The sequence below is a fragment of the Crocuta crocuta genome, unplaced genomic scaffold (assembly GCF_008692635.1).
Source record: "Crocuta crocuta isolate KB4526 unplaced genomic scaffold, BGI_CrCroc_1.0 scaffold581, whole genome shotgun sequence".
In the NCBI taxonomy this organism is placed as follows: Eukaryota; Metazoa; Chordata; class Mammalia; order Carnivora; family Hyaenidae; genus Crocuta; species Crocuta crocuta.
Genome location: NW_027528635.1, coordinates 800877 through 809071, shown reverse-complemented (window position 1 = coordinate 809071; position 8195 = coordinate 800877). Strand labels below are relative to the sequence as shown.

The following is an 8195-nucleotide window of genomic DNA, read 5'->3' as shown; positions in this document are numbered from 1 at the left end:
TAGCACACCATTTGGGACAGAGTGGGTATTTAATAAATTCTTGTAAGTGGAACAATGATCACAAATTCTACAAAAAGAAAAGTATGCCTCTATATCATTTATAAAGTACTGAGATACATTTAGTGGAGATGATCTGCTGAACTTAAGACCAAAAATTAGTATTTTTAAATACTTAAAATAATCTAAAATTATCTAATTTCTGCTCTTCTCCCCACTGTATTTGTTACTGCAACAGCTGTAGCCTACAGAGTCTTCAACTATACATTGAGAATAGTGAGAATACGTGGCTCATCTTAAAGGTTGTAGGGAGAATGAAAGGATATTATTCTAGGGCATACATCTATCAGAGCACATGTGCTAGTGTGCTGCCATCATTTGTGAATGCCTCCCACTTAGACCCTGAAATCCTTAAAGGAAGAGACAATTCATTCTACTTTGTGTTCTTGGTATCATTAGAGGAATGACTGATATAATTCATTCATAAAATAATGAATGATGGAGCACTGTTCTTACAGAAGAGCAGCATGACATGTATAGTTCATGTGTGTTCTTATGTATAACTCTACAGTAGATGTAACTACATACATATAGCTACATGTATGTATGCTATAGAGACATATAGCCTATATAAATACATTAAACATACATTACACACACACACACACACACACACACACACACACACACACACATAATGATTTGATAGAAATGTTCCAAAACTGAGTAACTTTTAATTTAAAAATTTTCTTTTAGTTACTTCTCTCCCCCATCTGACCCTTCATCGCCAGCGGAACTGGCGATGGTTGCACAGCTCTGTTAATGTTACTAAATATAGTTGGAGTGTGTACCTAAAAATGAATAAATTTGATGGTATGTAAGTTATACCTCAATAAACCTTTTTAAAGAAATTGCTTAATGTTTATTTTTGAGAGAGACAGACAGACAGGGAGAGACAGAGTACAGGGGAGGGGCAGAGGGAGAGGGAGACACAGAATCAGAAGCAAGTTCAAGTTCCAGGCTCCAAGCTGTCAGCACAGAGCCCAACATGGGGCTCGAACCCACAAACCATGAGATCAGGACCTGAGACGAAGTCGGATGCTCAGCTCAACCAACTGAGCCCCCCAGGCGGCCCAATCAACCTTTTCATTAATTGAAGTTCACATACAATACTGTGTTAGTTTCAGGCATACAGCATAGTGATTTGACATTTATATACATTATGAAATAGTCACCGCGATAAAGGTAGTCACCATCTGTCACCACACAAAGTGATTTTAACATTACTGACTATTCCCTACGTCACACTTCTCATCTCCATGATTTATTTATTTTATAACTGGCAGTTTGCACCACTTCGTCCCCTCCACCTATTTCAGCACCCCCCAAACCCTCCCTTCTCTGATAACCAACAGCTTGTTTCCTGGATCTACGAATCTCTGTTTTGTTTGTTCCTCTGTTTTTCAGAATCCACATATATTCTTCACATAAGTGAAATCAATCCGCATGCGCCTTTCTTCTGACTTATGTTATCTAGTACCTGTTTCATGCAAGTTGACAAAGGCTTTTGTTTTGTTGTCTGGTAGTTTGTTTCAGTAGACTGCACACTCTGGACTTAATCCAACATTCAAATTCCCTGTTAGGATGCTTTTCCCCTGCTCCCAGGGGGCCTGCCATACTCTCGCTATTTCAAACTTTGTATCCACTTGACATAACCTTGTGGCATTAGGGAAAGGTCTCCTGAACCACAGGATGTCCTCTGAGCTTTGCTGGTCTCCAATTCCGTGTGGCCTCTCGGGTCCTATCCTGTGTTGTGGCTGACATTCCTGCAACGTTTTTGCCCTCCACACGGGCACCCAGAGCCCAAGTCTATGTTCCTGCCATAGCCCATGACCATGACATCTCTGCATTTGATGGCTTCCTTTCAGCAATCTCAGACTCATTGTGGTTTATCAGTTCACTCACCCATTAAGGGCCTGAGAAATCTTGGCTAACTTCTCTGTATCACTCTGGGGTATGTGGGCTCGTTGGCTGTTTGAGTCTGTCCTTAAATCCAGGTTCAGAACATCTTCCTCAGGCTTTCTAACCTTTACACCTCTGCGGTACCTTGTTACTCAAATGCATGCAAATTTTTTTTTTAATATTTTTATTTATTTTTAGGAGAGAGAGAGAGAGAGCCAGCGTGAGCAGGGGAGGGTCAGAGAGAGAGGGAGTCACAGACTCTGAAACAGGCTCCAGGCTCTGAGCTGGCAGTCAGCACAGAGCCCGACGCGGGGCTCGAACCCACGAACCGCGAGATCATGACCTAAGCGAAAGTCGGACACTTAACCGACTAAGCCACCCAGGCGCCCCTCAAATGCATGCTAATTTAAGGACATCTTTATGATGCTTTCAATTTCCCAGACTATTATGTGACTTGCTCTATACTGGGAATTCTGCCACACTCTCTCTCCTCTGTGCTTTGTCCAAACAGAAGAAGCTAAGATACCCACATATGATCACCGTGCCCGATTTTGGGAACCAATATCTGACAATTGACTCTCTTTGATTAATCTTAATCCCCCATTACTTCCTCTACCTCTTTCAGGCAATGGGTGACCTGAGAGGAGGCTCAGGCTAAACACAAAGGAGAATGAAAAAAAGCAGCACACCAACACATTCGAAAATTATCTGCAATACATGAGATTATTATTTTTTAGACCTCTTCTAGACCATAAATGACATAAATTGTGGAGGAAATGTGTCCTCTGGGGTTTCAGATTCAAAGCATGAATTAAAAAAAAAAAAAAGATTGCTTAAAACAGTATAGCACCAGGGTGCCTGAGAGGCACAGTCGTTTAGGCATCTAACTCTTGATCTCGGCTCAGATCATGATCTTACAGTTTATGAGTTCGAGCCCTGCATTTGGCTCAGCACTGATGGCAATGGAACCTGCTTAGGATTCTTTCTCTCCTTCTCTCTGCCCCCTTCCCACTTGTGCTCTCTCTCTCTCACTCAAAAATAAAGAGACTTAAAAAAATTTTTAAAAATACTACACTATCAACACATCAGAGTTAATAAACCACACAGTATGCATTTCACTTGAAGGCAACAAGTGAAAGGGATACTTTTCGAATGTCAAGGTAAATATTGCTGTACCTATGTCCTTTATATATGATGGCCAGATTTGGAAAATTATGAGTCTAAGAGCTAATTTCAATTTACAGCCAAGAATATCCAGGGTGCCTGGGTGGCTCAGTCGGTTAAGCGTCCGACTTCGGGTCAGGTCATGATCTCATGGTTCATGGGTTCGAGCCCCACGTTGGGCTCTGTGCTGACAGCTAGCTCAGAGCCTGGACCTGTTTCAGATTCTGTGTCTCCCTCTCTCTCTGACCCTCCGCTGCTCACGCTGTCTCTCTCTCTCTCTCTCAGAAATAAATTTTTTAAAAAAACATTAAAAAATTAAAAAAAAAGAATATCCACATAATGGGATCATTAACACTAGAGGAGACACGAATATATGCCAGGAAAAAATCTGCAAGTGTCTCAAAGACAAACGCATTGCCTACAACGAGGGTGCTTTGCCATAATTATATCCGATGAGTGGGCTACAAAGATCTCTTTTTATCTAATCCATGGCTTGGGAAAAAAGGTTTTTGGTGATGTTCTAAACTTTGTTCTGACTACTCAAGACAGTTGACAGCTAATAAACCTCAAGGCGAGTACAGAATAAAGACGACTTGATGTCCGATCCAGGCCCTCCCACTGTGGCCTCAAATGGATTGTGAGTCATTTCATCCCATGACCATTCTGTGTAGCCTCTAGCCCATGGTTAGAGCAGCCTTTTCTGTTAATAAGCATGGTGTTACACACATTCCATTAGCTACATGTGTGCCATGGAGCACAAGAGGTTTGGAAGCAGTGGTGTGGATCTACAGTAGCAAAGGGGTTCTCGTCTCATGAAGCAAGCTGTACCTGTAGGTAGTGGCTGCCGTATAAAGAGGTTGTAGCACCATGGCCAGTGTCAGTGGGAGGGAATGTACTACTCAGTTATCAATGACATGTGTCTAGAAGTGAGACCTTTACAACAAACTTTGTATGGGTTAACCTTGGCATATATATTATGATTCTAAGGCTGCAAAAATACGCTGATCGTCTTTGCTAAGGAGGCGAGATATTATATACACAAGGAAGTGGGGCTGTGGAGAGGAAGAAAAAACTCTTAATGAAGTTGAGTGTGAGAAGGCATTTGACCGCAAATCTTTCCAATGGGCCCGCAATGTGTTTCCATCACATGTTAGAAAGGCACTTTTAGTGAAAAGCATGATCCCTCTGAAGGAAATTTTATTATTATGATTATGCCTGTTTTTAACTCCACTTGGGTCAATGTATCCTGAGTCTATTATCCTGGCCTAACGTGCTCAGGGCCTTTTCCTTAACCCTGTCTATGCAAAGCACGCCGCGTGAGCACCTCATTCATGCCACATTTGGTATTCAGGAACAATCTGCTGGCTTACGGCTTCCTAGCTACAATAAAGGTAAAATTAGTGAACCTAAGACTCAAAGTTTGAATGCAATCACTCTTTAATAGAGTTTCAACTTTAGTGATTTCTACTTTGAAAATGGTTTTATTAATTTTCTCATTCTTCTGTTTTCCTATCAACAGATATCCTATATTAAATGCTTATTTGTATCACTAGCCCTGTGCCACACGCATACTGGATAATAACAGTTCTCCAAGACATCTTTGTCTACTCTTCTCTACCTAGACGCTTGTACAAATAAGGGATAGAAGGGGAAACACTACTTAAAAGGCTGAAAATGATCTAAGCTTCAGTATCAAATTAAAGACAGGAAATATTTTTATCATGTTATAGCTTCAAGTGTCATCTAATTGCTGTATTTATTTCAGTGTAAAGGAATAAATGAAAAATAAAAATATTTCAAATGATAAAAAGCAATTATTTCCTCTTCAGCATTTAAAACCAGGCTTTACAAAGGTGCCGCATTAAAGTATAATGTTCTAATAAGAGCAATTTTCATAATTACACCTCAACTTCACATCCCCATTTTAATTAGAATCTTCTGCTCTTCTGTAAGATTTCTATAAAGTCAGTTGCAAATGTGTTACCAACTTCTTCCTCAAGGTAACCAACCTTCAGAACAATTCAGTCTTCAAGAACTCCCAGAATACTTGAGTGCCTTAAGTCGATTTTTGTCTTAATTGAGAGAATAAATGCTACCATCTTAGGAGAACCATAATATAATTCAGCTAATATCAGTGCGTGTATTTGCTTTCAGTTCTGAGATGATCATATTCTTCACAATCCCTACTTAGTGACAAGATAGTGCCATTTCTCTTAGATAATAATGACGGCCATCTGAGGAATAGTTACAGATTAAAGCAGAGTACTGTAAAAAATGCAAATCAACCACTAGAAAAATGAACTGTGGAAAAATCCTATTGTTCAAAAGGACTCTCCTCACATTCTCTTACTTCAGCCTCTCATTTTGACCATCCCAGTCCATTCTTACCTTGACTATCCTCGAGAGGAGCAGCCAGGGACCAGGGGTCTGCCTTTAGTCTGGTTCATCTTTGATTGTTAATTCCCTTGATGACTTCCTGAGAAGATTAATCTTCAATGCCACGGCACATTTTACTCCTCATGCATGTAAATTCTCTGTAGAAAATAGCAATTCGTCTTCAAGGAGTATAGGGTTCAGCCAGGCTCTATTTACATTCATAAAATAATTTCAGTTTCTAGAATTTTCATTTCATTTTCAGTCTTCTTTCATTTGAAGACTGAAGCAAATCATTCTTTCCTTTCCCACTGATGACTGGGACCAATAACTTGTATAAAAAACAAATTACTCAATGGTTTAAACATTCCTTATTGCTACTGAAGGACATAGTTAGACTGTAAGCCATAAGAGAGCAAGCAAGTCTCCTTGGAGTTGTAAAAAGGCGAAAGGTGCTTTTGGATTTCTCTGCCTCGATGTCACCTAGCACCTATCAGACTGTCCTGGAATTATCCAAAGCCTCTTCGTGCCAACCTCAATGTTGCCCCCAAGTCTCCTGATTAAGCCCATACTTCTAAAGCATGTTCTTTCCTTTCATCTCAACATCCAATTTTTTGGAGCTGGGTTTTGGAAAGAAAGCAAAAAGACTGCATTAAATCTCATTACCAAATGAGTGGTCGGCATCTTTCTACTAGCCCTCATTCATTCATCCACTGAATGTTACAATGAATGTCTCCTACGTACCAGGCATCGGGCCTGGTCACGGACATACAACAGAAAGCAAAATCAGACACAGTTTCCCACATTATGGCTTAAAATTTAGTAGGGAGAGATAGATTTTAATAAGCTAATTACAAAGAGATAGATCTGATCTCACGAATACACTTGATCTAGTCTTGAACTCAGGGAAAGTGAACTTCTGAGAATGTGATGATTGAGCTGATAACCTAAAGAAAGAATATGAAGAGGGAAGGGAAGAGTGTTCCAAAGGGCGTGAAAGCATGGCCCGAGGACAAATCATGGGGGAGCGCAGTTGCAAAGGAAGCTAGAGATGTAAGTGGAAGCCACAGAACTTAAGGCATTTGTAGGTCATGATAAAGGTTCCACCCCCACCCTCTCAAAGAATGATGCGAAGTTATTTAATTGTAGAAGGTTGCAGATGATGATGGGATATGATTAGATTTGCAATTTGAAAAGATCAGCCCTGCTGCTGTATGGAAAGAAATTAGAGGGTAGAGTAGTTAGGAGGCTGATGCAGTGCTACATGTGAAAAATGATGATGGCATGGACTAGAATAAGCATCCACGTGGAGATTTTAAATAGGCCATTAAAACATGGCCTCGGCGTTTGGAAGAGACATCTGGGCTAGAGAAGCGATCCATCTCATTGGGGCAGTTACATTTTAAAACAGGATGTTTGTTCATTTAAACTGGCAATGAAAGAGATATATTTGTACAAAGTTTCCTACACAGTGACATTTCAATCTCACCCCTGTCGATCTACCCTGTATGCCGACCCCCATCTCAGTGGCAGGATAACTTTTTGAAAATGCATGTTTGATTACAGCAAATCTCCAAATAGAAGAACAATACATTGTGAACTTACAGGTTCTCTCCTGTCTACAGCACTCTCAGGAATCACAAACTGGAAGTCAGAGCAAGCAAATTCTAGAACAAAAATTAAAATACAAAATGAATTTCATCAAAGCAGCTTGCCCCCATTAAATAAACTAAGGCAAGAATAGAGAATTCAGAAGAATCTCCAAGGAATTTGGGAAATTATTTATTTATGACAATGTCCTATTGTCTTTCAAAGACCGATTTGTGGTTTTCAAAGACACACACAATGCAAAACAGGCAGATCTAAAATAAAGGTAGCAAAGAATCAATTAAATGGAAGCAATGACCTTGATATTACCAAACACATGAAATGATTAGATACCGTGACTGGGCTCTGATTTGAGCACTCTGCATGTCTTATCAGTTAAAAGATGAAAAAGAAATGCTAAGTTGTATCACTTATATATGCTGAATAAAAACTGGGACATATTATCTGATAATGGGGTGAACCGTAAAGTTGAGACTTGCCTGGACTATCTGGAATATAAGGTTTTCTTTGCTATGCAGCTCTCATTGCTTGACAAAAGACAAGGTGAATATTATTTTGGAGATACATTTCTTTGTACTGAATTCAAGAAGGTATTGATGGACTCTACAGTTTGACATAAAGCTTGGAATGCAAAAGGGGCACCTGGGAGGCTCAGTCCATTAGGCGTCCAACTTCAGCTCAGGTCACAATGTCACGGTCTGTGAGTTCGAGCCCCACGTCGGGCTCTGTGCTGACACCTCAGAGCCTGGAGCCTGCTTTGGATTCTGTGTCTCCCTTTCTTTACCCCTCTCCCACTTGCATTCCGTGTGTGTGTGTGTCTAATATAAATTTTAAAAATCATTAAAAATAAAAAAAAAAAAGCTGGGAATGCAAGAAATAGAACTGACTGGCAAAAGGACTGTTTGATGCTCTGTAGTCTTGTTCAGTCTTGCCGAGGACTGGCCAGAGCTCCATTTTCTCCACTTGTGTGGACATTCAGTCACTAGCTCATTTCATAATGAAGCAATTTTCACAAGCTTTGGCCCACGAATGCAGAACAGTCTTCTAGGTCTTTTCACACGTGGGCTACCCTTCCCCCCACAATCAATTAA

At 40.3% G+C, this 8195-nt stretch overlaps 1 protein-coding gene across 6 annotated transcripts in view; it reads right to left on the bottom strand.

The window, feature by feature from the left end:
- SLITRK4 (SLIT and NTRK like family member 4) overlaps positions 1–8195 on the bottom strand; it is a 694124-nt gene that overhangs the window by 372163 nt on the left and 313766 nt on the right. For all 6 annotated transcript variants that reach the window (XM_077755188.1, XM_077755189.1, XM_077755186.1 and 3 more), the window contains 2 exons: positions 7102–7163; positions 5512–5657 (listed from right to left, as the gene is read on the bottom strand). The gene's annotated coding sequence lies outside the window, so the exon portion shown is untranslated. The remainder of the gene's footprint in view (positions 1–5511; positions 5658–7101; positions 7164–8195) is intronic.